Below are 8,162 nucleotides of genomic sequence, written 5' to 3'. Positions count from 1 at the left end.
ATTTGCCCCTTCTGGACATTTTATATCAACGGGATCATACAATAAGTCGTCTTTTGTGTCTGCCTTCTTTCACTTAGCATAATGTTTTCAAGGTTCATCTACGTCGGAGCATGGGTCGGTATGTCAGCCTTCCATGACTGAATAATATTCCTTTGTAGAGACAGGCCACATTTTGTTAATCCATTTGTCTGCGTTGTTTCCACTTTTTTGGTTTAAGCATGTTATTTTAGCCCTCAGCGACCCTCTGGGGAGATGCTGTGTTATCATCGTATAGACAACAAGATTGAGGTCCAGAGAGGTTAAGTAACCCACACCAGGTCACTTAGCTAGTGAGCAGCAGTGGTGGGCTTTGCCCCAGAAGTCTGGCTACAGAGACCATGGCCTTAACCACTAAGCATCACTGTCTCCTCAGTCAAAGTAAGATAGTGTAGGTCAGCACCCACGGCAAGCAACTGCACCAGAGGTGGCACCCATAGGGCACTTAGCGAAGGGTGGCTTTTCTCAGCGGCATTTCTGAAGGTGGCAGAGCCAGGGTCTGCCAGGCAGAGCCCCAAGCTAGAACAGGGGTGTCAGGGCACCCAATGATAAAGGATTGCTATCTCGGCACACGGGTAGTTCTCCCAGGGGACATCTCTCCACGCCTGGGGGGAGCTGTTCCCTCTGCAGCACATCTTTGGCCTGCACCCCAGAGCCCATCTCTCCACGCATCCCCACCTACGCAGCCATGGCTCCTCTCCTGGCTCCAAGGCCCTGCCACTGGGCAGCTGAGGTAGGATCCTTGGGTGAGGTCAAGGTCAGAGCTGCAGTTGAGGTCATGTGGATGGGTCGCTGCCTCCTCTGGCCTCCATCTACTAAATAATGAGATAAGAAATCTTAATACTTTCTCTTTTTTAAAATTACAAAGTTAGGACAATACATACACAAGAACTTGTGGCTTTAAAAAAATGAAAAGAATATGGGAGCTTCTAAAATAAAGTTTCCTCCTGACCTCCCTCTCCAAGGCAACCACTCTGAGAGTGGGGTAAGTAGCCTTTTCCTATGGATTCAGGTATATGTTTTCTAATGTTTTAGAGGTGTTTAAAATAATAAATGGTGACATGAGTCTCCCTATTCTGAGGCCTTCTTCTCTCACTCCAAAGGCCTCTCACTTTCTAGACCGGTACACAGAGATCCACCCCTATCTGAATTTTAACAGCTCCACGTGGTCCCTGGCATGGACAGACTGCTGTTACTTGACCATCACCCGCTGATGGCTTTGGGAAGGCCTCCATTTACCATTTTCATGAACATGCTGCAGTAAACACCTCGTTTATACATCTTTGTCCTCAAAGAACCGAGTTTTAGACATGAAATTGCTGGGCCAAAGACAAGCACATTTTAAATATTCTGCCAAGAATGAGGTTCTAAGTTGCAATCTTGTCCCCACTAGGTGCAAGGGCCCTTTCCTCACAAGCCTTCCAGCACAGGGTTTTATCCATCTCTTATTGTTTGCTACTCTGATAGCGAAACCACTTCTTCACAAGGAATCTGATATGCAAAAGAGAGACGCCTGATGCCACCCGGATTGGGGAGGGTGAGGGGCCTGGAGACACGCCATGTCCCACCCTATCCCCTGGTACAGAGGACCCCTCCTAGGGTCTTCCAGCGCTCTTCTCCAGGATCCTGTTTGGCTGCAGGCCTGTCCCTCTGAGGCTGGCGTGAGCCCCCAGCCTCTCAGTCCTGCCCAGTGGTTTGGCCCTTCAGGGAGCTAAGGATGGAGGAGGGGCTGGCCAGTCTACTTCCTCAGCTGACTCCACCCTTCCCAAATAGATGCACCTTTGAGTAGGGGGCTCCTGGCAACAGCACTGTCATGGCTAATCACGTGTGGTGGGGGACGGTGGGCACCTGAACCTGCAGATGCTTTGGAGAGGGGGATCCTGGGGAGTCCTGCCTCCCCCTCAGCCTGCAATCCAAACTAGCCTTTTAGAAAAGACTGGATCCTGGTCTTGCCTCTGCCCAGGCTTTGCTGTGTAGACCCAGGCGGGTCACTGTCCTTTCTGGGCTCCAAGCGCCCAGCTGCCAGGCCGGGGAAGTCCCTCTCGCGGGGTAGATGCTGAATCTGCTCCCTCTGGAGACTCTGCACTTGCCACGTGCATGAGTCACTCCGCAGGGGGGAGGATGGCTCCTGCTGGGAGTGGGCAGACTCAGGGCAGGGGAGGGCAGGCTCCCGCCCTGCACCTTTGATGCTGCGTGGTGAGCTTGGCACACTGGAGTCCCACCTGGCTAACGGGAGACCAAGTGTGAGCACACGCACGCAGGGCACACCAACGTGTGAAATGTATTCTTGTGTGACGCCTGGGGATCCTTCGGCTGGTGTCCAGGCATTCAGGTTTGTGTCTCGTAGGATGGCTGTCCATACACAATCCACCTGTGTGCACGTCGACACGTACAAGTATGTGTGCCTGAGTGTCCCTGAGAGTGTAAGTCTTCGCCTGGTTGTGGCTGCCTAGATGTGTGTGCATACGTGTGCCTACATCCGTGTGCATGCGTGAGAGTGCAGGCGTACCTGCAGGATGTGTGTGCAAGTCCATGATTAGGGATTACAGGTGTGTGGGAGCACCGGTGACACAAGCATACAAGCTAATGTGTGTATTTGTGTCTGAGCATGTGTCAGAACACATGCATAGAGTGTCTGTAAGTGTCGATGGAGAGCATCCACGTGTGTGGATCCAGAGGTGCTTCTGTGTGCGTGTGGGCACAGCTGTGTACGGAACTACTGCAGTGTGTCTCTCTGCTGATGCAGATACACACAGGTGTGCATTTGCACCACAGGAGGTGCCACCTCAGGGTCTGCAAACCATGACATCTCCTCCAGGGCCCATCCCACATGGCCTGGACCTCTCTCCTCTACGCACACTGAGGAACCAACAGAGGGACAGTGTCATTGCTTTCATTACAGGCAGATTGATTATTTTAGTAATTAGTAAGTGGTTATAAACCTTACTGAGTTTAAGTACAAACATGGATATATCATAGATGCAAAATGCATATGGAATCTGAACAAGAAGCATGAAAGTGAAGGATTTCCCACCCCAATCTGGGATGGCAGTGGTGGATAAGTACACGCAGGGCTCAGAAAGGCAGGAGACGGAGGGGGCAGAGCAGAGAACCCCTGCCTCTGTTTCCAAGGCTGCCCAGCCCTGACCTCCATCCCCACCCCCACCAAGGGAGATATTGTTCTGGGCCCAGATGCCCCCAACTCTGGCTTGAGTGGGAGTGGGGGAGTGAGGGTATCAGACCATCCGCTGCTCTGACAGCAACCAGGCAAGGCAGGTCCCTTCTCAGCCTCCCTCTGTAACTCAGGGATAATCATACCTACCTGGGGTTTCTCAAGGAACCTCAAAATATAAGCTCTGATATCTGCCCACCTCCTTCCTCCCCTCAGAACAATTTCTATCCCCACACCCCAGCTCCTCCGCTTCTCTCTCAGCCTGAACTGCCTCCTTGCCCCAGGCCTGACCCACGAACTGCTACCCGCCTGTCCAAACCCACGCCCGTGCCACCACCCAGACACACATTTGTCATCTCAGCTGGACTGTGAACTCCCAGGGTAAGAAAGGCTCAGGCATTCCTGGGTTCCTAGAGCCCACACCACCTGGCACGGCTTAGATATGAGGCACGGTTTGATTTTAGAAACTGAAGATAAGGGGAGGGGAGGGAGGAGGGCTCTGGAAGGAGCAATGTTTGGTAAACACACGGCAGGTCGTTGGGTGCCCCAAGACTGGATGAGTCAGCCTGACCCTTGGCCTGAAGGACGGAAGGAAAAGCATCATTTGTCAATCTCCACCAGGTGCCAGCATCACCCATGCACTTGATCCCCACCACACACCTGGGAGGTAAGCAGTACTTTTATTCCCATTTTACAGATGCAGAAACTGACCCTCAGAGAAGATGAATCAGCAGCAGAGCTGGGACTCAAGCCCTCCTAACTCAGCACCTTCACCAGGCTCTCCCGTCATGTTCCATCTCTCCTTCTCAAGCCCCACCCACATTTCCAGCACTTAGCAGGAGTCCGTGGCTCTATCCCAGGGGCTTTGGAAAATGCCCTCAGGAGCAGCCCTTGATCAAAAAGGATAGGGGTGGTGGATAGATACCCCAGCTTCCTCACGCCATGGGTGGGGCGACCCTGAGACTGGTTCCACGCCGTCTCCCGGAGGTCCCCAGTGGGGCTGAGCCCCGCTTTCCACCTGCTGCTCATTAACTTGCCTGTGTTGGCTGCCCTTCCGGTCTTACTTCCACGTCCTTTATAGCTTCCTGGAATCACCTCAAAAATAAATCCATGCCCTCAAATCCTAGCTCAGGTCTTCTCCGAGGGCCCCAACCCAAGACTGAGGGGCAGCAGCCATGAGTCCCTAGGAAGCCAAGAGGACCTCGCTGCAAAGGGATCTCTGCCTCAGAGGCCCTGAGACACGTGCAGGGCCAGAAGCACCTCAGCACAAGTCTGGGGCCATGGGAGGAGCCCCGACAGGCGGGAGGCCAGCCCAGCTGCAGCTCTAGCGCTGTGCACAGTGTCAGGACGGGGTGCAGGGCTGCAGGTACACCGGGGTAAAGAGGACAGCAGGGTGTGAGTGCAGTAGCTGATGGGAGCAGCACTTATCTTAGTGCCCGAGACCACACCCGTACCTCCCTCTCTTCTGCAGAACTGGGCCAGGGACAACTATGTCCTGGCAGGTCCCAGGGCAGATCCCGGCTAGAAAACCCCAGGGCACCCCGCTGACCCTCTCCTGCTCAGCCCCTCTGGTCTGGGTCCTGGCAGAGCAGGGACGCTGCCTGGGGAAGGTCCTAGACAGGGATCTGAGCAACTCAGTGCCTCAGTTTCCCATTCATGAAATGGCACAGGGCCCTGGTGGGGCTGAGGAAGTGAATGAAGGCATCCCAGCATACTTCAGAGGGATCCTGTTCTCTGATTCTGCCAGGAAATTATCTGCACACAGAACATTAGATGTGGCACATCCTACACCCCTAAGCCTTTCAGAAGAGGGTATTACTTAATGCAGAGGAGTTAAATTCTAATGGTGGAAATTCAAGCATTGAGAAGACCTAGCTTGACTTTGCGGATTGGCCTTCCTTACACCCCTCAAACCACACCATGTCAACCCCCAGGCAGGCAGTGGAAAGAGCACAGGCTTTAGCGCCAGACAGACTTGGGCTCCAATCCTTGGTGACTCAGAAAAGCCCCTCAACCTCTCTGAGCTTCAGCTTCGTTGGCTGTGAAATGGGTTGACAATGCCCACTGACCCAGGTAAGCATCTTCTATCTCCTTTAGTCCTCAGTCTGGTGAAGAAGTAACTCTGATCCCCAGTTGATTCAGTACAGACCCAGAGAAGAGGAAGCAGGTGCTAAGGAGGCCAGCCCCTGCTCACGTGGGTCCACAGTGGTCCAGGACCTGCCTGCCCCCTGCCCAGGGGCCCCTGAGGCCTGGGCTGTGCCCTGTCCATTCCAGCATTCCCCTGCTTGGCCCAGCCCTGACCCAAGGCTCACCTACTGCCCGGTTCCTGCACCTGGCCCGTGGGGCAGCCAGGGCTGGGTCTTCAGTATCGGCGTTCCTCTGGGATAAATACCTTTGGCCTCAGGAATGCTGGGAGCTGGGCCAGCTGGGCCATGACCTTATCCTACTCCCCTGGGAAGCAGGTGCTAAGGAGGCCAGCCCCTGCTCACGTGGGTCCACAGTGGTCCAGGACCTGCCTGCCCCCTGCCCAGGGGCCCCTGAGGCCTGGGCTGTGTCCTGTCCATTCCAGCATTCCCCTGCTTGGCCCAGCCCTGACCCGAGGCTCACCTACTGCCCGGTTCCTGCACCTGGCCCGTGGGGCAGCCAGGGCTGGGTCTTTAGTATCCGCATTCCTCTGGGATAAATACCTTTGGCCTCAGGAATTCTGGGAGCTGGGCCAGCTGGGCCAGCTGGGCCATGACCTTATCCTACTCCCCTGGGACGCTCTTAAAGCCTCACACCACCTGGGCGAGGCAGGCATGGCCCAGCCACAGAGGGAAACTGAAGTCCACTGACTTCATCCAGAAAAGGAAACCAGAGGCCTCCGTGGTTATCCTCAGTAAGGATCAGGACAGCAGAAGATGAAAAATGAAATCAAAGCAAGCAATGGACTGGCAATTCCGCTTCCGGGTATATACCCCCAAAGAAATGCCTAGAGATGTTCATCAGAAAATGTATACTAGAGGGCTTCCCTGGTGGCGCAGTGGTTGAAAGTCTGCCTGCCAATGCAGGGGACACGGGTTCGAGCCCTTGTCCGGGAAGATCCCACATGCCGCGGAGCAGCTAGGCCCGTGAGCCACAATTACTGAGCCTGTGCGTCTGGAGCCTGTGCTCCACAACGGGAGAGGCCGCGATAGTGAGAGGCCCGCGCACCGTGATGAAGAGTGGCCCCCACTTGCCGCAACTAGAGAAAGCCCTCGCACAGAAACGAAGACCCAACACAGCCATAAATAAATAAAATTTTTAAAAAAAAGATAAAAGTGTACAGGTTTTAATTAAATAAAAAAAAAAGAAAGAAAATGTGTACTAGAGCATTCAGCTTTCCCTATGGGAGCCACCGGGTTGCGAGGCGCGTGGTCTTTGCCTCTCCCGGCCATGGCGTGTGCTCGTCCACTGATATCAGTGTACTCCAAAAAGGGGGAGCCATCTGACAAAAATGTCACTTTGCCTGCTGTGTTCAGGCCCATTCGACCAGATATTGTAAACTTTGTTCACGCCAGCTTGTGCGAAAACAACAGACCACTCGATGCTATCCATGAGTTAGCGGGTCATCAAACCAGTGCCGAGTCTTGGGGTACCGGCAGAGCTGTGGCTCAAATTCCCAGGGTTCGAGGTGGCGGGACTCACCGTTCTGGCCAGGATGGTTTTGCAAACATGTGTCTTGGAGGCTGCATGTTTGCGCCAACCAAGATCTGGTGACGTTGGCACCACAGAGTGAATACAATGCAGAAGCGATATGCCATCCGCTCTGCACTGGCTGCCTCGGCCTCACCAGCGCTGGTCATGTCTAGAGGTCATCATATAGGGGAAGTTCCTGAACTTCCTTTGGTAGCTGAAGATAAAGTTGAAGGCTACGAGAAGACCAAGGAGGCTGTTTTGCCTCTGAAGAAACTTAAGGCCTGGAATGATGTGAAAAAGGTCTACGCCTCTCAGCCAATGAGAGCTGGCAAAGGGAAAATGAGAAACCGTTGCTGTACCCAGAGCAGGATACACTGCATCATCTGTCATGGGGACAGTGGTATCATCAAGGCCTTCAGAAACATCCCTGGAATTACTCTACTTAATATAAGCAAACTGAACGTTTTGAAACTTGCTCCTGGTGGGCATGTGGGATGTTCCTGCATTTGGACTGAAAGTGCTTTCTGCAAGTTAGATGAGCTGTGCGGCACTTGGCGTAAAGCTGCCTCCCTCCAGACTAGCTATTGATACAACCTCCCCATGCACAAGGTGCTCAGTACAGACCTTAGCAGAACCTTGAAAAGCCCAGAGATCCAAAGAGCCCTCTGAGCACCACGCAAGAAGATTCATCTCAGAGTCCTGAGGAAGAATCCACTGAAAAACCTGAGAATCATGTTGAAGCTAAACCCATATGCAAAGACCATGCGCCGGAACACCATTGTCCTCCAGGCCAAGAACCACAAAATCCAGATGCATAGGGCTGCAGCAGCACTAGAAGACAAATCAGATGAGAAGGAGGTTCCAGGCAAGAAGCCTGTGGTGGGAAAGAAAGGAAAGAAGGCTGTTGGCATTAAGAAGCAGAAGAAAAAAAAAAAGAAAACAAAGAAGAAAAGAAAAAAAAAGAAGCAGAAGAAGCGTTTGGCGGGAGAAAAGGCGGCAGTGACCAAGAAACCAACAGCTGAAAGGAAGCCCACAGAAAAGAAACCCCACCACAGAAGAAAAGAGGGCTGCTGCATAAACTTAAATTTGTTTATTTTGTAAAGGTCAAATCATTTTGGACAGCTAATTTTGAATAAAGACCTGATGAAAGAGACAGTGGGAAAAAAAAAAAATGCTTGGACTGCCCTGGTGGCGCAGTGGTTAAGAATCCGCCTGCCCATGCAGGGGACACAGGGTCGAGCCCTGGTCTGGGAGGATCCCGCATGCCGCGGAGCAACTAAGCCCGTGCGCCACAACT

The 8,162-nt window shown here is 53.1% G+C and overlaps 1 pseudogene; it reads left to right on the top strand.

Annotated features, from left to right (window-relative positions):
- Window positions 1-6,586: 6,586 nt before the first annotated feature.
- LOC132420072 (large ribosomal subunit protein uL4 pseudogene) lies at window positions 6,587-7,943 on the top strand (annotated as a pseudogene).
- The last annotated feature ends 219 nt before the right edge of the window (window positions 7,944-8,162 follow it).

Source organism: Delphinus delphis, chromosome 1 (assembly GCF_949987515.2).
Source record: "Delphinus delphis chromosome 1, mDelDel1.2, whole genome shotgun sequence".
NCBI lineage: Eukaryota > Metazoa > Chordata > Mammalia > Artiodactyla > Delphinidae > Delphinus > Delphinus delphis.
This window is presented reverse-complemented; position numbering and strand designations above follow the sequence as displayed.